Source organism: Lynx canadensis, chromosome A2, assembly GCF_007474595.2.
Source record: "Lynx canadensis isolate LIC74 chromosome A2, mLynCan4.pri.v2, whole genome shotgun sequence".
In the NCBI taxonomy this organism is placed as follows: domain Eukaryota; kingdom Metazoa; phylum Chordata; class Mammalia; order Carnivora; family Felidae; genus Lynx; species Lynx canadensis.
In genome coordinates, this window is record NC_044304.2 from 83230937 (window position 1) to 83253718 (window position 22782).

General features: G+C 36.8%; 2 long non-coding RNA genes across 2 annotated transcripts; one reads left to right on the forward strand and one right to left on the reverse strand.

Moving 5' to 3' along the window:
• Window positions 1-113: 113 nt before the first annotated feature.
• On the reverse strand, window positions 114-17599 carry LOC115508841. Its single transcript, XR_003967139.1, has 3 exons — window positions 17589-17599; window positions 3966-3974; window positions 114-239 (listed from the first exon to the last, which is right to left on the reverse strand). It is a non-coding gene; the product is annotated as an uncharacterized LOC115508841 (long non-coding RNA).
• LOC115508840 lies at window positions 353-2778 on the forward strand. Its single transcript, XR_003967138.1, has 2 exons — window positions 353-822; window positions 2612-2778. It is a non-coding gene; the product is annotated as an uncharacterized LOC115508840 (long non-coding RNA).
• Window positions 17600-22782: the final 5183 nt, after the last annotated feature.

Sequence of the window (22782 nt, forward strand, 5' to 3'; positions counted from 1 at the left end):
AGACAACACATATGTGGGTAAAAGTTGGCCTGGAGTTAATTTTTTTCTTTCTTTTTTAATAGAGTTGTTGCCATTAAACTTTTTTGTTGAAGTATAATCAACATACAGTGTTATTAGTGTCAGGTACACAATATAACGATTCAACAATTCTGTACATTACTCAGCGCTTATCATGATAAACATACTCTTAATCCCCCTTATCTGTTTCACTCTTCCCCTACCCACCTCCCTTCTGGTAACTACTGGTTTTTTGTTTGTCTCTTTTTCTTTGTTCATTTATTTTGTTTCTTAAATTCCACATATGAGTGAAATCATGTGGTATTTGTCTTTCTCTGCAACTTGGGTTGCATCCATATCTTGGCTATTGTAAATAATGCTGCAGTAAACATAAGGGTGCCTGGGGTCATCTTAAATGAACTTTATCCAAAAGGGCTGCCCAATAAGCAGTAGGATCCCATCAGAGAGTCCATGAAGAGATGAACTGAGAACCAAATCACAATGAAGTGCAGGGGAGAGGATGCTTACCAATGAATGGAGAGAGAAGTAATGATCTGAAAACCCTGCAAAGAACTGAAACACCCTGCAACAGAAAAACACAAGAGTCAGCTTTGACACCTGTCAAACCAGAGAGCAATGATGGCAGCTTACAAAAGTACCAGCCTGTGCCTTCATCTCTCCTCCATCCGCCATCTTGAAGCCTGGCGTGATCAGAAACAGTTAGCAATTACACAGAGGAAGAAAGACAAGTTTGAAAAGTAGGGGAATATCTGTCCAAGCCATACTGTACCCTGCAGGCCTGCCTTCTGTTGCATAGCTGATTAGGTGAGTGCAGAAGCTTTAATTTTAAATGAAGCTTGTAGTTTTTGTTATTACTCTAAATGTACCTATCACTTTCAGAATTGAAGTCGTTTAAGTAACTGAAGTACCAGGGGGATTTTTATTATTTAAGAACAGCTGTGGGATGCCAACCAAGATTTTATCCAGGGGAAAAAGAAGAATTACCCTATAGCACACTTTAACAGACATTATGAGAGAAAAAGTTACTTAATGATTTCATTTGGCAATTCTTTTCCTTCAGAAAATCATCATAGATTTATATATCTATATATCATATATCCAAAAATACACACTTTATATGTGCATGTATCGTAGGGAGGATATTGCCTTTTGCAGAGTTTTCTTGTTTAAAAATTCTTACTTGATTAATCTCTTAATTGCATTTCTGTATATTCTTTGTTTCTAAATTCCTTAGCTGTAAGCAAATAAGGGTCAGATTTTTATATGCAAGATTCTGTATTTTTCTTTATAATTGGAGAAGATCATATTTTACCTAAACTCCATGAGCACATGAGATATGACACCCTATCATATTTGTGTGTGAATATTTATAAAGTATAAGTCATCTCAAATTATAGGATCAGAATTAGATTTGAAAAAAAATGTATTCAATAAGATGTGTAAGAGGAGATAGACTTAATTCTAATTGAATTCACAGAGGATTTGAAATTAGATGTAAATCTCTAATATCATGTTACATTAAATATAAATTAGTATTTGATTTGCATTCAGAAAAATGTACTATGTTCACTTCTGAGTACCATTTAGACAGAACATTAGAGCAATATCTTTGTTTTTTCTTCTCCCCCTGCCACCTAAATGTTATTGAAAAATCTGTCCAACCTGATTAGCACTATTAAAGACTGGTTTTGAGAAATCCAGAGAAACTAAGATTTACATTTTAGTGGGAGATAGAATACACTAAGTATTTTTTGTAAGTGTGGAAAAGTTTTTTAAGAGGTAAAAATTTTAATACCTTAAAAACTAACCAATACTGAATTTTAGATCTTACAGCTAGAAAAGATCTATAAAACACAAAAGGGTTTCTTGAATAAATGTTCCACACTTAGTTTATAGAATTAATTTAGGACATAGTGTTCTCTATTCAGTGTGTAGGCATGAAAGAAATGTTATTTGAAACTGATGTTGGTAATTAACTTAGAAAACCTTTAGAATTTGGATTTAAGTCCTATGATTTAGAATTTACATGTTATCCAAAGGAGATTAGTATTGGTTATGACACGGACCCTAAAACCACCATTTAATGAGGTGTATTAAAAAAAGAGTATTCTAGTATAAAAAGCTATTAATGATCTATAATGACCTCATTCTTTCTTGTATGATGTAGGTAATAAAGTTTATAAAATGTGCATTTATACTATTTCATTAATAACCATGGCTATTCATGAAAAAAATAAAACCCTAAAAAATAGCAAAAATGAAGTTATTAACATTTAGTATTACTCTGAAAATTGAGGCTGCCTAAAAATACTAGTTGTGATTATATGGCATTCTGAATTCAGTGACCTCTTTGACAGTCCTAATTTCCTACCTAAGAGCTATTCTCCACTTCTCCCTTACTGACAGAACCCCTTTTTGTTCAGGTTGGCAGTGTTCCCAGATAAAATATTCACCTTCTCAGACACTGTTGCAGCCAAAGGTAGCAATGTAACAAGAATGTAGGCAATGAGATACAAGTATATTTCTGCTGGAGACTTCTGGGATTATTTCTGTTTTTCTAACGCATTCTTTGTGTCCCTTTATTTTTTTCCAGCCTACAGCACATCCGAAGAGGGAGAAGCCGTCTTGCCTCTATGACTAGACAGGCATGAGGATAAAATCTCTGTGAGGATAATGGAACAAAGTTGTAGAAGGGGCCTAGAGTCCCTTCCTTTAGACTTCTTGTTATGTGAGGAAAATAAAATGCTACTACAAGGTTAAGCCACAGAGATGGATTTCTGTTTCATACATGTAAACATATCACAATTCATACAGTGTCCATTTGTTGGCAAAAGTATCCATTTTAAAGGGTTAATTTGAGATACTAGCAGATACCTAACACAGTGAAATCTCAGAAAAATTAGTTTTTTAATCCATCATGATTTTTCAGTACTAGTTATCTCTAATTCATTTTTTTAAGTTTCCTTTATTTTGAGAGAGAATAGGCATATGTGTTGGGGGGTGGGGGGTGCAGAGAGAGAATCCCAAGCAGTCTCTGTGCTCCTAGCACAAAGCCTGACATGGGGCTCAATCGCACAAGAACTGTAAGATCATGACCTGAGCTGAAATCAACAGTTGGATGCTTAACCAACTGAGCCACCTGGGTCCCCCTCTTTAACTCGTTATTTAAATGTCTCCATTCAATATCCACTTCGTTAAGGAATAGATCCTTATATATTCCGTTAAAAATGATTTAATGGTGATGCCTGGGTGGCTCAGTTAAACATCCAACTCTTGGTTTTGGCTCAGGTCATGATCTCATGGTTCTTGTAAGATCGGGTCTCTCTCTCTCTCTCTCAAAATAAGTAAACATTTTTAAAAAATTATTTAATGATTTATTTATCTTCAGTCATCACTGAAGGTTTGGAGTGTGTGTGTGTGTGTGTGTGTGTGTGTGTGTGTGTGTGTGTGTGTGTTTTGACCTATTTATTTTATCTATATTCCCACTTTCTTGAGGGTTTTTATCATTAATGGATGCTAAATTTTTTCAAGGACTTTTTCTGTATCGAGATACTCATGTGATTGTAGCCCTTCATTTTTATTGATGTGTGTATAACACTGATTGATTTATGGATGTTGACCATCTTGGCATCCCTGGCATAAATCACACTCAGTGTGGCATATGATCCTTTTAATGTATTGTTGAATTCAGTTTGCTAATATTTCATTGAGAATTTTTGTGTCTGTATACATCAGTGATATTAGTCTATAATTTTTTGTGCAGTGTCTGTCCAATTTTGGTATCTGGGTAATGCTGGCTTCTGAAATGAGTTTGGAAATGTTCCCACCTCTTTGATTTTTTTGGAAGGGTTTAAGAAAGATTGGTATTAATTCTTTATATCTTTGGTAGAATTCACCAGTGAAGCCATCTGGTATGGGTTTTTGTTTGTTGGGAGGTTTTTGACTACTGATTCAGTCTCCTTAAAAATTAGTCTGTTCAGACTTATTTCTTCACTATTCAGTCTTGGTAGGCTGTATATTTCTGCAAATTTATCTATATCTTATATGTTGTTCAGGTTGTTGGCTTTTAATAATATTCTCTTTGATCCTTTGTATTTCTGTGGTATCTATTATAACATCTCTTTCATTTTTGATTTTAGTTATTTGAGTTCACTTTTTTTTCTTGGTGAAGCTAGCTGAAATTTTATCTATTTTGTTTATTTAGGGAAAAAACACCTTTTAGTTTCATTGATCTTTTCTATTGTTTGTTTAGTGTCTATTTCATTTAGTTCTGCTTTGATCTTTTTTATTTCCTTCCTTCTGACTCTGACCTTAGTTTGTTCTTCTTTTTCTAGTTCCTTTAGGTATAAAGTTTGAGATTGTTCTTGTTTTCTTTTTTTTTAAGTTTATTTATTTTGAGAGAGAGCACATGTGTGCATGTGTGAGTGGTGGGGAGGCCCAGAAAGAGAGAGAGAATCACAAGCAGACTCTTCTCTCAGGGTGCAGAGCCCGACATGGGGCTTGCTCTCATGAGAACCAAGAGATCATGATGTGTACTGAAATCGAGAGTTAGAAGCTTAACCAACCGAGCCACCCAGCGGCCCCTTTCTTGTTTCTTAATGTAGGTGTTTATTGCTATGAACTTTGTTCCATTTACTTTGTCTGATGGTAAAATAGTGTATCAAAGAGACATTTATTGATAGAGCCAAGCCATGTCTTTTTATCTGACTCTGAGCCTTCTCTGTCAGTTAACCACGCTGAGTATTGAGAACAATTATGAAGGATTTTGCATCCAATTCCTATGAGGTAGGGAGGAGGGGTTGTCCACCTGAATAAGCAATTATTGGACACCAACTAGGTATTCTACAACTCAACTCTGTTCTGACACTGTTTACCCAAATATAGCATCAGGTTCCACAGTTTAAAGGTTCAGTTTCACAAGACTGCCCAGCCCTCCTTCAAATGATAATCTCAAGTCTGTATTGTCACCTTTGCTTCCGACCAGCCAACTGTAAATAAGGTTCCAGTGACTCCCTCCTCAGGTTCAAATGATTTGCTAGAGGAGCTTAGAGGACTCAGGAAAATAGTGCACTTACTAGATTACTAGTTTTTTATAAAAGGATATAACTCGGGAACAGCAAGATGAAAAAGATACATGGGGAAAGGACTTACAGCTTCCATTTCCTCTCTGATGTACCACTCTCCCTGCATCTCTGCATGATGGCATATCCAAAAGCACTCTGAATATTGTCCTTTTGGGATTTTATGAAAGCTTCATTGTATAGGCATCACTGATTAAATCATTAGCCTTTGACAATTTTTTCAACGTCCAGTCCTCTCCCTCCCCTCCCTAGAAGTCAGCCAAGGTAGGGATGGGAGACGGGGGTAAGACTGAACTTTTGCACCCTTATTCATCTTGGTTCCCCTGGCAACAAGCCCCCCTTTCCAGTTGCTTTCCAAAAGTTACCTCATAATCCCAGTTGTAGAAGGAGGTTGTTATGAATAACAATACACCCATTTCATCTCTATGGCTCTGAATCCACTTCAGGAAATGAGGACAAGAGACATTATAATAAAAGATGTTCCTATTGCTCAGGAAGTTCCATGGGTTTTGAGAGCTGTGAGAAAGGAACCACAGATGAACACCAAATATATATTTCTTATAACCCATGCTATCAAAAATGAATATTCAGAGATCTTGAAGATGGTAGGGGAGTAATATAACCATTTCACTGATTAGTATATTAAGCATTATAATTACATTTCCTTGTTCAAAATCATTATTTTTTAAAGATATTTTTGTATGTTTATTTGTTTTTTTTTTTAATTTTTTTTAACGTTCATTTATTTTTGAGACAGAGAGAGAGAGAACATGAATGGGGGAGGGTCAGAGAGAGAGGGAGACACAGAATCCGAAACAGGCTCCAGGCTCTGAGCTGTCAGCACAGAGCCCGACGCGGGGCTTGAACTCACGGACCACGGGATCACGACCTGAGCCGAAGTCGGCCGCTTAACCGACTGAGCCACCCAGGCGCACCTGTAGGTTTATTTTTGAGAGAGAGAGCGTGCGTGTAAGTGTACGCATGAGCAGGGGTGGGGCAGAATTGCAAGCAGGCTCTACACTATCCGCGCAGAGCCCAACACAGAGCTTGATGTTGCAAGAACCTTGAGATCATGACATGAGCCAAAATCAAGAGTTGGATGCTTTACCGACTGAGGCACCCCCAAATCACTATGGATGCAGATGCTATTTCACTAAGAATAAAAATGTCTTAAATCTTAAATATCACTTTATACCTAAAATGACTTTTCTCAACTTTCCATTAACGTGACAGAAGATAAAAAGTTACTAAGGCAAAACATTTTGAAAAAGATAAAAACAACCCTTACTCACGGTCTGGGAAAGGTTTTCCAGTAACTGGATGGACACTGCCTAGACCGAGAAACCACTTGAAGACATCATATACTTTTCCCTTCAAGTGTGAATAGTACCTAAGAGGAGGACAGCTGAGCAAGGTTGAGGTTCACAGCCACTACCCATCCTTAGTACAGAGAGGCAGGGAATTTTGCCAACTGTAAATGTAAACTGCTGTTCATTTACTGAAATAGACTTTACTTTCAGTGATACCTAGAAACATTACTGCCTTAGACTTTACTACCTTCTAAGTACCTGTAGCCCTCAAACCCTCAGAAAATTCAGTTCCCAGTAAAGCAGTATGAATAAAGAAGGACTGTGGATGGCAATGTCTTGGGGAGTTTGGTAGGCAGGGAAGAATAAAAAAGACCTCCCCGACCTGGAATTGAACCTGAGTGAAATTTGCTAAGAAGGTAAATCATAAGTGTCTCACCACACATTCAAAAAAAAATTTTTTTGAAATGGTAACTGTGGTGATAAAAAATATGTTAGCTTGATTTTGTTGATTATTTTATATATGTATATCAAAACAGCAAGTTGTATACCTTAATATATACAACTTTTGTCAATTATACCTCACTAAAGCTGAGGGAAAAGAGAAGTTGGGGGAAAAGTGGTCATAGAAACTGCACTGTAGGCAAAGACAGTGCTTGTGAGCAATTCTTGGAAAGCATAAAATTTTCATATATTGATGAGGAAAAGAAAAAGTAATGACAGGCAGAATAATCCAAAATAAATTCTCATCCTAGAAGACAGTGAACCAGACAATAGCATAAGACCCCAAGTCACTATAATCAACCCTGCTAAAAGCTAGAAATTGTTCTAGAAACTACATACATTAATTTACTTTCCACTTCTATGAGAAAAGGGGTCTTCTACTAGCAGTCAATTAGACAGAGACATCTACAGGAATCATGCCCCCTTTAATAGACTAAACCAGACTCATTAAAAGGATTGAGAATTCCTTTTTCAAGGATGAACATATAGAAAAATATACAAGCAAATAACCCTGATACTACTACTACTACTATTACAAATGCAAACAGACTGACTTATGAAAGAAATTCTTCAGTACAAGAGAAGAAAGGAATTAACTTTAAAATATTTCTTGAAAATGGTTTTACTTAAAGGAAACAAAATAAATTACTTTTAAAATCTCTAGAACTGAAACAAATAATCTAACTCAAAATATGTAATTCAGATATCCTGATAAACTTAGTGACCTATTAAGGATAAAAAATTACCTTATTAAAATCCAGGCCCCAAAATAGGTAAGTTACTTAGGGACCAGAAAAAATATAAGAAACCTAAAGCAAATTCCAGGCTGGCTTTAAAATTAAATGTATGCAACATCAAACACAAGAGACAATGGATTTTTGTTTTGTTGTTGTTGTTTTTTTTTCCTTTTTTGCAAAGTGATAGGCTTGGGAACAAGTGACAACTGAAATATTCATTTTCTGATACACAAGTGTTTATAAATTACAGCACTGATGTAGAAACTCTCAAAAGTTTAACACATAATTCAGGGGATCAAGAATTAAAATTGAGAAGTAAAAAATGGAAATTTTTGAATAAATGTTCTTATAGTGAGCCTTGATATGAATGAATCTAATAAATTTATGTACACATGTTAACATAATTTGGCACAAGTGTAATGTCACTTGAAAAAAAGATATGTAATTCTAAAATGATAATCTATACCTCTTACCCATAATATATCCATATTAAATTACTTTAAGTGTAGGGATGTTATAAAAAGCACAGTAAATTTCTTTTTTTTTTTTAATTTTTTTTTCCCGTTGTTTTTTTTTTTTTTTTTTTTTTATTTATTTTTGGGACAGAGAGAGACAGAGCATGAACGGGGGAGGGGCAGAGAGAGAGGGAGACACAGAATCGGAAACAGGCTCCAGGCTCCGAGCCATCAGCCCAGAGCCTGACGCGGGGCTCGAACTCACGGACCGCGAGATCGTGACCTGGCTGAAGTCGGACGCTTAACCGACTGCGCCACCCAGGCGCCCCAAGTAAATTTCTTGTTTTATATAGGAGGGTGGTTAAATTTGTTAAATTTGAAGCTAAAAATATATAATATAGACCCTTTTTTTTAATGCTTATTCATTTTTGAGAAACAGAGTATGAGCAGGGGAGGGGCAGAAAGAGAGGGAGACACAGAAGCTGATACAGGCTCCAGGCTCTGAGCTGTCAGCACAGAACCTGATGTGGGGCTCAAACCCATAAACCATGAGATCATGACCTGAGCTGAAATCAGATGCTCAACTGACTGAGCCATCCAGTTGCCCCATCTAACCAAGACCTTTCTTAAAGTATATAAAATGGACATTGGTGGAAGATGGCAGAGTAGGAGGATCCTAAGCTAAACTCATTCCATGGGTACAATTAGATAACACATGTCGATGTAAATAACAGAAAACAACCCAAGCATCATTGGTTGGCAGAACACTCTCCACAGCTAAATGTAGGGAAGAGGCCACATCAAAGAAGATAGGAGGGGGAGAGACTTGCTTGGGAGACAAATAGACCTACAGAACTGTCCACAGGAGGCAGGGATGTGGTAGGCACAGACAGGGGAGAGGACCAGACCGCCACCACAGCACCCCCAAGCAAGGGGGGCCCAAATTGGGAGGATGAATCCCCATAACATTTGGCTTTGAAAACCAGAGGAGCCTAACAATCAGTGGGGTTTAACACCTAGAGCTTTACTCAGCTCTAGGAGAACTTGAAGTATGGAGTCCCTGCCTTTAAAGAGACAACACAAGAAACAGCTCCACTGATATACAGCATAGAAATAGCAGTTTGAAAAATCACCTGGGGTATATGGGAAGGAGATTCATTTACTAGTCTCAGAGCATGTGCTGGAGGGGCAAGAATCTTTGGAAGACTTCTCCAAGAACAAAAGAACTGGGGTAGCATTTTCTTCCCCCCACCCCCAGCCAGATACATAGATACCTGCAGGAACCAGCACATTACCAACTCTCCATTTAGCTTGCTAACAGTATTCCACACCCCTGCACTCTTCTGTGGATTCGAACCCTCCAACCGGGCAGGTTTCAGCAGGAATTTTCCCAAGTGGCTGCAGGTCAGCTCCCACAACAGACCAGCGTGGACCTTGCTGGAACCATGTGTCCCACTCCCTGTTCCCCTGCAAACTTGCCACCTCCAATTTGCCCTTGGCAGGAGTTTATCCAAAGTGGTGTCACAAGCCTGGCAGTGTACAAACATCCCTGACAGGAGACAGCTGGCTCCAAAAGTGACTCTTGCCTTGGGTAGAAGGGAAAATAACCACACATATCAGTCCAGCTGCAGCTCCAGCAATGGGCTTGGGGCAGACATATTGTCTGACTGCAGGCCCCACCGACCAACAATAGCTTCTTAGGGAATAATACAGGGAAAATACCCTGCAGTCCAATGCTGTTGCCTCTCTGGCCAATGCCTGGTCTGACTCAAGCCCATGGCAGCTCCAGGCTGGCCCACTAACAATACAGAGACCAAACCTTGCCTACAACAGGCAAAGAGCCATTGCAGATGACTAGACTGAAGGCAAAAGCAGCTCAGCCATAACAGTGGGGTATATGCAACACAATGGGAGACACCCCTGAAGCACCAGGTTCTGGTGAATAGAAGATACTGCACTACAGGACACTACAAGATCCTCCTCTTCATAAGGCCACTACTTTCAAGAGCAGGAGATATAGCTGACTTTCTTAACACATAGATACAGACACAGAGAGTTAGACAAAATGAGGAGACAAAGTAATATATCACAAATGAAAGAAGAGGACAAAATCACCGCAAGAAAGCCAAATGAAATAGAGATAAGAAATATGGCTGTTAAAGAATTTAAAGTAATGGTCATAAAAACACTGGACTTGAGAAAAGAGTGGAGGACCTCAGTAAGACCCTCAACCAAGAGATAGAAAACATAAAAAAAAAAAGAAATAAAAAAAACTATAAGTGAAATTAAAAATACACTAGATGGAATTAAAAGCAGACTAGAGGAAGCAGAAAAATGGATCAGCCACCTGGAGGACACAGTAATGGAAAGTAATCAAGCTGAACAAGAGAGAGAAAAATAATGAAAATAGGGAACTCAGCGACACCATCAAACATAATAACATTCACATTATAGAGATACCAGGAAGAAAAGAGAGGGAAAAGGGAGAAAAAATTTGTTTGAAGAAATAATAGCTGAAAATCCCCAAGTCATGGGGAATGAAACAAAAATCCAGATCCAGGAGGCACAGAAAGCCCCAAACCCAAAAAGGTCCACAACAAGATACGTAGTAATTAAAAAGGCAAAAAACAGTGATAAAGAGAGAATTTTAAAAACAGTGAGAGAAAACAAAAACAGTTACATACAAGGCAAACTCCATAAGGCTATCAGCTGAATTTTCAGTGGAAACTTTTCAGGCCACAAGGAAGAGGCATTATATATTCAAACTGCTGAAGGGAAAAATCCTACAACCAAGAGTACTTTATCCATCACGGCCATCATTCACAATAGAATGAAGAATAAAGAGCTTCCGCAAACAAAAGTTAAAGGAATTCGTGACCAACCGCAAAACTGACTATATAAGAAATGTTAAAAGTGACTCATGAGTGAAAATGAAAGAGTATAAGAAAGAGTAAGAAAGGTGGGAAGCATAAAGCAGTAAAGTTAAGTATATCTGTAAAAATCAGTGAAGGCATTAGCAAAATAAAAGGATGTAAAGTATGAAACTATACACTGAAAAAATGGAAAGGAGGATATGTAAAGGATGGGTTCAAACTTAAGCAACCACCAACTTAATATAGACTGCTATATGCATAAGATTCATAGAAACCTAATGGTAACTACAAATCAAAAACTGCTATTAGATATGTAAAAAAGAGAAAGGAATCTAAATTTATCACTAAAGAAAGCCATTAAACCATGAAAGAAAGCAAGAGAAGAAAGAAACAGAGAAAAACTACAAAAACAACCATAAAACAAGTAACAAAATAGCAGTAAGTACATACCTATCCATAATTACTTTGAATGTAAATGGACTAAATGCTCCCATCAAAAGACACTGGGTGACAGAATGGATAAAAAGCAAGACCCAACTATATGCTTGCTGCCTACAAGAGACTCATTGCAGACCTAAAGTCACAAGCAGATTGAAAGTGAAGGGATGGAAAATCATTTATCATACAAATGGAAGTGAAAAGAAAGCTGGGGTAGCAATATTTATATCAGACAAAATAGACTTTAAAACAAAGACTGTAACAAGAGACAAAGAAGCACACTATGTAATCATAAAGATAATTCAACAAGAAGATATAAAATTGTAAATATTTATGCACCCAATATGAAAGCACCCAAATACGTATGGCAGCTAATACCAAACATAAAGGAAATAATCAACAATAATACAATAATAGTAGGGGACTTTGACAGCCCACTACATCAATGGATAGATCATCCACATAGAAAATCAACAAGGAGGGGCGCCTGGGTGGCGCAGTCGGTTAAGCGTCCGACTTCAGCCAGGTCACGATCTCGCGGTCCGGGAGTTCGAGCCCCGCGTCAGGCTCTGGGCTGATGGCTCGGAGCCTGGAGCCTGTTTCCGATTCTGTGTCTCCCTCTCTCTCTGCCCCTCCCCCGTTCATGCTCTGTCTCTCTCTGTCCCAAAAATAAATAAACGTTGAAAAAAAAAAAATCAACAAGGAAACAGTGGCTTTGAATGACACATTGGACCACATGGATGTAACAGATATACTTAGAACATTCCAACCTAAAACAGCAGAATACACATTCTTCTCAAGTGCATGTGAAATATTCTCCAGAATACATCCCATATCAGGCCACAAAACAAATCTCAACAAGGTGAAAAAGATCAAAGTCCTATCATGCATCTTTTTCAATCACAATGCTATTAAACTAGAAATCAACCATAAGAAAAAATATGGAAAAATATAAATACATGGAGGTTAAATAGCATGCTACTAACCAATGAATGGGTCAGTGAAGAAATCAAAGAAGAAAGCAAAATATACATAGAAACAAATGAAAATGAAAACACAACAGTCCAAAATCTTTGGAATGCAGCAAAAGTAGTTCCAAGAAGGAAATTTACTGCAATGCAAGCCTACCTCAAGAAGCAAGAAAAATCTCAAGTAACCTAACCTTTCATCCAGAGTAGCTAGAAAAAGAAGAAAAACAAAACCTAAAACCAGTAGAAGAAATAAATAATAAGGATTAGAAAAGAAATAAACTAAATAGAAATGTTAAAAAAGTAGAACAAATCAATATAACCAGGACTTGGTTCATGGAAAAAAAAATTGATAAAGACTTAGTCAAACTCAGAAAAAAAGGAGGACTCTAAACGAACTCAGAAATGCAAGAGGAGAAATGGCAATCAACACAACAGAAATACAAAGAATTGTAAGAGATTATTATAAAAAATTATATACCAACAAATTGGACAACCTAGAAGAAAAGGATAAATTCCTAGAAACATATAACCTTTCAAAACAGAATCAACAAAAAATAGAAAATGTGAACTGATTACCAGTAATGAAATTGAATCTGTCAAAAAACTCCCCCCAAATAAAAGTCCAAGACCAGATAGCTTCAAAGGTATATTCTACCAAACATGTAAAGAAGAGTTAATGCCTATTCTTCTTAAACTATTCAAAAAAAATAGCAGAAGGAAGGAAAGTTTCCAAATTCATTCTGAGGCCCACCTTACCCTGATACTAAAACTAGGAAATATGATGAAAAACCTGGAAATGTCTTATGATATTGCAGAAGGGGTCAAAACAATCAAGGAATTGAGAATATTAGAATAGATTTACCATGTAAGACTTGAGTACCCATGACATGATTAAGATTCCTGGGTGAGGCAAGAAGACATCTCATAGGAATGCACTTCTGAGTTGGCACCAACATGTTTAAGAAGCTTGGTTGGTGGTAGCTGCACTCTGCAGGCTCTGATGACAGTGGAGGTTGTCGCTATCAAAGTGGGCTCTTTAATGTCAATGGCTATGAGGCCAAGGCATAGCACTAAATCATCAGAGGCATAGTAGATATAATTGCCAGTTTGCTATCCAGTTGCCTTGACCTTCAGGGATCTGTGGTAATAGCTAATAGGTCATGGAGTTCTTAGAAACAAACTAGACAGGCAGATACGTATGAGAAAGGAAGAGAAAAAAAAAAAGATGATGGGGAAGATTGTTCATCAGCTGCTGAAATGGGAAAATGTGGCTTCTCACTCAATTTCCCGACCTAAGTCAGTTCTCAAAATCAGAACTCATTGATCAAATCGCATGGTTCCCTTGTGGAAGAAGCCTGCAGTGCCACATGGAATTTATACAGTAAATATGTCTTTGATTATTCTCCAAAGGGACCTGCAATCATTCCCTGGGTAACTGACACTGAGGAATTGGAAAATCCAGACATTTCCAGGTATGTTAGGTATAAGGTCTGAGCTGACAGTGATGCCATGGGATCTGAAATGCCACCATGTTTCTCTGGCTAAATGAGACCTTATGGAGGCCAGGTGGAGTTTGGCTCAAGTTCATTTCACAGTGTATCCAAGTATCTGTGGTCCTAACCTGTTATTATTTCCTTGGTTCATGTGTACATTATTGAGAGAGAAATATTTAGCAGCTGGTGTTATGGTCTGTGGAATAAGAGCCACTACATCATCAAGAGCCAAGTAGAAACCCCAGAAATCACACTTCTAGCTGGAGGAAAATTATAAATCATAATTAATACTATATTATGGGAAGAATTGCTGAGATCAATACCACTATCAAAGACAGAGGATGTAGGAGGATGCTTCAAATAATATTTCTGTTTAATTCAACTATATGTATCCTGCAAAAAATGAAATGGATCTTGGCAGATGTATATATTATTATAAATTTATCCAAGTGGCAGCCCCAATCACAGCTGCTACATTTTACCACCTGCCACAGTGGCTGCTATTGGGGCTACCACCTGGTTGATTGGCAATAAATTAACACAAACTTTGGCACATGTTGTAGGGCTACTGATCTTGCAGATAATTTTTTTTTCCAATTCCTTTCACTAAGAAGGATCAACTTGGTTTTTATTCTCATGGTAAAAACAGAAGTTCACGTTTACTCCCTAGCCCAGGGATAGGCTAACTGTCCTGTTTCCTGTCATGGTGGAGAATTCAGGTATCTTGATCATCTTGACAAGCCATAGAACATAACACTAGACTAGTACACTGATGACATGGTGAGTAGGAAGTCGAAAGTCCACCAGATATGCTAGTAAGACATGTTATATCAAGAGCATGGAGAGAAGTCTCATGAAGACTAAAGAGACTGCAACAGTTTTGGACGCCCAGTGGTCTGTGACATGCCACAACATTCCTTCTAAGACCAAGGGCAAATTTTCATGTTGCACCTGACAGTCCTTCAATAGAGGTACAGTGTTTGATCGGTCTCTTCTGATTTTGGAGGTAGCATACACTGAAGTTGAAAATACCGCTCTGAAAAAAAAGAAAAAAGAGAAAGAAAATACTGCCCTGACCCAGGTATCTTGTGACTTGAAAGCTATCCATTTTGGATGAGGAAAAGTGGAAGAGAGGATTCTGCAGAAGATCCACCCTGAGGTGCATAGCCACATGGGTCTTATGACTCAGCAGATTTGATAGATGTAGATATATCTGTGAAGAGAAAGTTTGCTGCACAAATTCTCTGATAAGTTTCTGGGATTTAGCGGTAGATCATGCCTTTTCTTTAAGAGAAATAGTCTCAATTTTAACAAAAATTCCTCTGTGATATTGGACCTTACTAGAAACTGATAACCTGACCATGGGATGCTAAATGACTATATCACTGGAGTTCCCTTTCCTTTCCAGAGCTGGATATTCTCAGATCCATCATTTCATACAGTTGGGCAGGTGTAGAAACAGCCTTTGGATTTCAGCCTGAGCATACCCAGAATGTACTACTAAATCACACAAACAGGTGGCCCAGACATCCATGCACAGTAACTTCCATCTCAGTTTAAGTCTTTGGCCTTGAGGTGTATTCCCAACAATCAACTAACACAGAAGAAAGGAATCTAAGCTGATGCAAAGATGGACTGGTGAGATATGCTAATGCTAAACTGAAGAGGATTGATGTCAGTCCTTATGTTAGTGGACCAGTAAGCAAGTAAAAGGGTGTTAACATATTAGTAGTGGTAATCAACCCTATTTACCAGGACAGGCTACAGTTGCTACTTAAAGACGGTACAGAGGATGTTGTCTACAACCCACTGAATTTATGAGCTTATGCCCACAATAATTGTAAATCGATAACTGCAGTAACTGTGGTTAGAAAAAATGTTTTGATATCTATTTCTGTGTAAAATTTAGTGTCTTAAAACCAAAACAAGATGTTATTTTATTTATGAATTTATATGGGCAGAGATCAGTAGGGACATCTTATCTCTGCCATATGAATTTTCTGGGGTCTCAATTGGGATGACTTTAATATATAGGGATTAGAACAGTGGGGGACTACCCATGCATCTCTCCCTGTGTTCTTTTGGGTTCTTATGTGATTCAAAGCCTCTGAATGTCATCTCTCTAGATGTTGGATGGCTTATACGGTGACTCAGAGCTCCAAGAGTAAGTGTTTCAAGAGATCAAAGCAAAAGAGGCAACAGCTTTTATGACCCAGCCTTGGAAGTCATACATTATCACTTCTGCCATATTCTATTGGTCACGCAGGAGCAGTCATAATGTAATGCATGTGGGTACTACACCAGGGCCTAAATAGTGGGAAATGTGGGTCATTGGGGGTCTATATTGTAAGATGGCTGTAACATAAAGAAAATAAAATGAAGGGATTACACTTAAGGAGTAAAGTTTTGAGCTTCCCTGCCAAGCAAGCTACTCAGAGATAGCCAACTGTGAAACAAAGGTAAAATGAGTGGTGGAGGAGAAAAGTGATAGATCTCTATCAATTATGGCTTTGGAACTAGTTGCAGCAGTAGTACTTTCGCTAGTTTCACTAACCCTCTTACCTTAAATAGTTATGGTGCTTGAATCTGGAAACCATCTTAATAGACTCTGATTGATTAGCCTTCTGCTTTCTTTTTTGGGGAAGAAAGAAAAGGTGCTCTAATTAAGATCATCTTCTCTAATCACAATAAAGTACAACTAAAAATCAATTATTATTATAAAAATCCATATAGAAAACAATACATACGATTTCTCACAGTCTCACTCTGTGCATGCGTAATTTAGAAATTGGCCAAGAACGTGAAAAAATATGCAGATTTGGGGGGCTTTTTTCCCCTGCGATTTCTTCCTCTCTAATATCCTGCCCCCCTTCAATGACAGCCAGGTCAAATTTGTGTTTCCTCTGCCCAGTTAGACTTCCACTGTCTGTACTCTATTTCTCTTTGCCGGGATTGAAAAATACCTTCAGGCAAAAAACAGGGGAAAATACACTATTTATTTTTTTCATATGCTTTTCTTCTCTTGAAAACTGTAGGCCTGGATTGGTTCTGCCCAAGGCCTGCAGACAGTTGCTTTGTATATGTTAATAAGTATTTATAGTTCTTTAAGGATAACAGTAAATCTGATACTGGTTAATCCATCACGACTTTCCAAAACACTTTGCATGTATTGCTTTAGATATGCTATCCTCAAACACAAAAATATAGTTGTATTACAGGTTTTGTTAAATTTATAAGATGGTATAAGTGTTAACATTTTGTTTCTTACTTTTCACAGTCAACATTATATATAGTAAAATCTAGTTTCTTTCTATGTACAAGTAATTGGTTTGTTTCTTTTACTTAATGTACATCATTCTATTATCATATATGCACTACATGTTATCAGCTAATTTCATTAGCATGCAATACCTAAATTACTTTAATTCTTTACAAGAACAAAGAATGCTCTGGTCAACATGCTTAATATTTATCTCTTCATTTTTCTCATTATTAATGAGATTAGGGTAACTTAATATAGTTACTAATCATTTAAATTTTTACTTCTGGGGGCGCCTTCGGTGGCTCAGTCAATTGAGCATCTGACTTCGGCTCAGGTCGTGATCGCGTGGTTTGTGAGTGCAAGCCCCGCCTCGGGCTCTGTGCTGACGGCTCGGAGCCTGGAGCCTGCTTTGGATTCTGTGTCTCCTTCTCTCTCTGCCCATCCCCCACTTGTGCTCTGTCTCTGTCTCTCAAAAATAAATAAATAAACGTAAAAAATTTAAAAAAATTAAATTTTTACCTCTGTTATTTTTTCCTTTTTTTTTTTTTTTTTTTGCTAGGTTCTATGGAAGTCATTAGATCTGCTATGTACTAAGTTTTATTATTTATTCATTGTATGTAATCCCTGGTCCCACTTTAATCTCAATCTTGAGACTGAAATGGGATCTGTGACATACAACTCAGATCCTTGTTCAGAACTGGAGTGCCTATTTTCCCTCTGATGAAAAGTGATACTTGTAGACAGCCCATAATAATCATTCCTAATTAGGAACTGCCTTGGTAGAGAAAACTGTCTCACCTAAATTTACACTCCCTTCCTAGAAACTGGTGAATGCAGGGATGGCCAGCATCCAGGGACTGGTCAGTGTAGGCATGTTTGGGCTCAGCCTCTCTCCAGTGTTAGAGAAAAAGCTTTCTCTGATACTGCAACATGGCACTATATCTCCCTCTAACCCAATCTTGCTTTCTTCAACTTCTCTCCCTTTCACAGGGTTGACCTCAAGAACAGTCCATATAAATTTGCTCAGTAATGTCTTTCTTATGGTTTTCTTCCCAGTGATACAACCTGTGAGTGACATTGATTTATAGAAATTCTTACTTATGTTGCCCAATTCTCATATTCATCAAATTATGTTGGCTTTTCTCTTGAGATTTGAGCTTTTATATCTTGGTTTGGTAAACATATTCTGTGGTTAGCTTGATTGTTTCACTTTCATATGGAGGTCTTTCATTCATTTGGGGTTATTTTATTTATTGATTTATTTGTTTATTTGTTTTTGTAATGGTATGTGCTAGAAGTCCAATTTTATTTTTCTCTAAATTGCAAATTAAATCTCTAGTTTCATTTACAAAAGTATCCATCATTTCTGCAAGGTTATGTAATCTATCCTGTATCACATAACCTGTGATCTGTTTAAATCCTTGTTTTTGTATTCCTTCATTCAATCAGTCTGTCCCTGCACTAGTACCACGCTGATAATTTTATCATTTGGTGCTGGAATCTTACTATCTAATAGTATGAGTTTTCTATCTTATACATTTTTTTAAAATTTTTTTTAATGTTTATTTATTTTTGAGACAGAGAGAGACAGAGAGAGACAGAGCATGAATGGGGGAGGGGCAGAGAGAGAGGGAGACACAGAATCGGAAGCAGGCTCCAGGCTCTGAGCCATCAGCCCAGAGCCTGACGCGGGGCTCGAACTCACGGACCGAGAGATCGTGACCTGAGCTGAGGTCAGACGCTTAACCGACTGAGCCACCCAGGCGCCCCTATCTTATACTTTTTGAAAACTGCTTTAGCAACTCACAGAAAGTTACCTTTCTGTATAAATTTTGGAATAAATTTGTCAAGTTTCTCCCCAAACTTAGCTGTGGTGTTGAATTGAATAGTGATGGATTTATAGATTTATTTGATGACAATTAAAATCTCTAAAGTTTTATTCATTGTATTCATGAATATATTATATCTCTCTATTCAGATCTACTTTGATGTCCTTTAATAGATTTTTTTTTAAATATCTATAAACCTCTCAGGCAATCTTTGCTAGATTATTTCCTAGGCAATTGATAGTTTTCATTGTTATCACAAATGGCATCTATTTTCCATTTCATTTTCTAGTTACTTATTTTCCAGTGAAGAGAACTTGTTGAATATATGTGAAGGATGATTTACTGAGCTGACAGATAAGATTGAAGAACTCTTTCAAAAAGCATTAGCAGGGAATAAGGAGATGGAATGAATGGAAAAAAGTCAAAAGAAATGGAGACTAATAATAGAAAAAGCAATACCCATCTAGAAGGACAGAGAAAATACACATATAGAGAAAATATTTGAAGAAAAACATACTGATAATTTGTGTAATTAATGAAAACTGGGGGCACCTGAGTGGCTCAGTCCATTGGGTGTCCGACTTCCACTCAGGTCATGATACCCCGGTTTTTGAGTTTGGGCACCACATCGGGCTCTGTGCTGACAGCTGGGAGCCTGGAGCCTGCTTTGGATTCTGTGTCTCCGTCTCTCTCTGACCCTCCCATGCTCATGCTCTGTCTCTCTCTGTCTCAAAAATAAATAAAACATTAAAAAAAAAGAAAAAAAAGGTAACTGTGAGACTTCCATTTAAAGAGGTACACAAAGAACTGAGTAGGAGAGCTAAGTGAGAAAAAACTCTCATTTGGATATATTATAGTGACTTTTAGGATTATTAAAAGCAAAGGAAACTGCTGAAAATTTTCAAAAGGAAACTAAAACTTGTCTTTCAGAGAGAAATTAAAATCCAGTGCCTTTAGTCTTGACAACAATACTGAATACAAGAAAGTTTACAAGGAAAAGGATTTGAATCTGATATTATATTCAATTAAGCTATCATTTCAATGTTAGAGAAGAATGAAGATGTCAGAGAGTGAGTCTAGCAACATGAAGAATATCTTCAAAAGAATTCTTGGGGCTTCTGGGTGGCTCAGTTGGTTGAGTGGCTGACTCTTGATTCCAGCTCAGGTTAACCCAGGGTTGTGGGATTAAACCCCATGTTGTCCTCCTTGTTGAGCATGGAGCCTAATTGGGATTCTCTCTGTCTCTCTTTTCCTCTGCCCCTCTCTCCCACTCACACATTCTCTTTTTCTCTCTCTAAAATGAAAAAAAATCAATTAAAAAATTAAAAAATAAAATAATTCTGAAAATTCTTAGAGGTTTAACTTTCGAAAGGAAGGAATAGATCTCATAGCAAAAAATTGGTATAAAAGGGAAGAACATGTAAAAAATAAGTAGAATTTATTGATATCTGAAAAAAGTAATGCTTTTTTCATTTATATAAGCACAAAAATCTAAACCCAAACTTGTTAGGGGAAGTGAGGAAGATGGGAGAGGGAATTGTGTTGACATTTTTTTTCCTATTCAGGGGGAAACATAATTTTTCATAAAGTTATAGACATTGATAAGGAGAAAAAAAACAAAATATTAATCTGTTTTATTCCCCCTGCTTAGTGCATTGCCCAGGGCACAATTTATGATAAAACATATTTGTTAAAAGAATCTTAATGAATTAATGACCATCAAAATAATAAAAATATAATGCATATTGTTAGTTCATGAGAAACACCTAATTAAAATCAGGGAAATGGGAGACATACGATAACATTAATTGCAGTAGGTAGAAAGCATCTTCTAATGCAATAGTAACAAATTAATTTATGGTAAAACTTATTAATCAAAATAGGTAAAACAACAGTGAAAAGACAATGACTCTCAGATTGTACTAAAAATAAGAATTAGCAATGTTGTCTAAGAGATACTCAATTAGAAAAAAACACCTAAACACACACAATAAGCAGAAAAATTGATAATGAATCATGGAAAACATATATCTAAAAAACATCAAGTAGGGGCTCCTGGGTTGCTTCGTTGGTTGGGTGTCAGACTTCGGCTCAGGTCATAATCTCATGGTTCATGAGTTCGAGCCCGCGTCAGGCTCTGTGCTGAAGCTCAGAGCCTGGAGCCTGCTTTGATTTCTGTGTCTCCCTCTCTCTCTACACCTCCCCCAACTCATGCTCTCTCTCTCTCTCTCTCTCTGTCTCTCTCCCTGTCTCAAATAAATAAATGAATAAATAAACAAATACCAAGTAAAAATTTTAGTATGAGAAAAAGAGCAAAGGTGAAAATAAAAATTATCATCAAAAAGAGATATGAAATATGTATGAAAAAAAGTAAGCTGGGAAGATTGTAATCATCAATATCAAGCTGAGAGTACAGCCTCTAAGTAGAAAAAGGAATAACATATCATATGGAAAGACATAGTTAATGAACACACATGGAAAACTATAAAGGTAGAGATGAATTCAATGGCATTACTGTTAGGTGTAATAGATATGTCTAGAACATCATGACAAATGAACATAGAATACATATTTTCAAGCACATATGAAATATTTACCAATGATGATGATGAACTAGGCCTCAAAAGAGGTTTCAAAAAATTTCAAATAATTAGCAACATAGCATCTATATTCTATAACTACAATGCAATACAATTAGAAATCAAACTAGAATATTTAGGAAAAATTCTTATCTCTAAAAACTAACATATTACCATTTACCCTTTGGTTTAAAGCAGAGATTATATGCTAAAATTTGAAATTATTACATTATAATGACAATGAAAGCACTGGGTTGAAATCTGTTTGCTGCTGAAATGTAGAGGAAAATGTACCAAATTGTGATTATTACCAGAATATAAGAAAGATGGAAAACAAATTAACTAAAATCCGAATAAGCTAGGAAAAAAAACCCAGCAAACTAAATTCAAAAACAAAAGTAAAAGAGAGGAAAGGGATGCCTGGGTAGCTCAGTTTTAGGTTAAAGGTCAGACTTTTGTTCAGGTCATGATCTCATGGCTTGTGAGTTTAAACCCCGCCAAGGGCTTTGTGCTAACAACTCAGAGCCTGGAGCCTGCTTCAGATTCTGTGTCTCCCTCTCTCTCTCTGTCCCTCCCCCACTAACACTCTGTCTCTCTTTTCCTCAAGAATAAATAAACATTACAAATTTTTTTTAATAAATAAAAAAAGAAAAAGAGGAGCACAAAAATAACGATAAAGTTATGATAAAAGAGACAATTAAAAATAAGGCTATGTGAAAACACCAAGAAACAAACTTCTAGTCATATCAATTAAATAAATGCAAGGACTGTTCAGCTTGGACAGTTATTAACACAATTAATAAGCACCAAATTAAATGATCAAAAAATTAATCTTTCAATTTGGGGTGAAAAAGCACTCAATATGATTTTCTACACAGTTAAGATAAAAATTCTTAGCAAACGAGGAAAGAGAAAGACAACTTAAAAAAAAACAACAAAAAAGGGTACTTATAATATATCTAAAGAAATCATCACATTTAATAGATTCATTTTAGTTTTGTTTCCTTTCAGGTGGGTATCAAGACAAGGACGCCTGCTCTCACTACTGTAGTTCACACAGACCTGAGATCCTGCACTAGACATTAAAACTAGAAAAATAATATGAGATATAGAGAATAGAAAGAAAAGGTAAATGTGCCATGATATGAATACTTTCACGGAATGCCCAAGATAATTTATAAACAAATTATTACAATTAATATTAAAATATAGTTAAAGACTGAAGAAATAATACA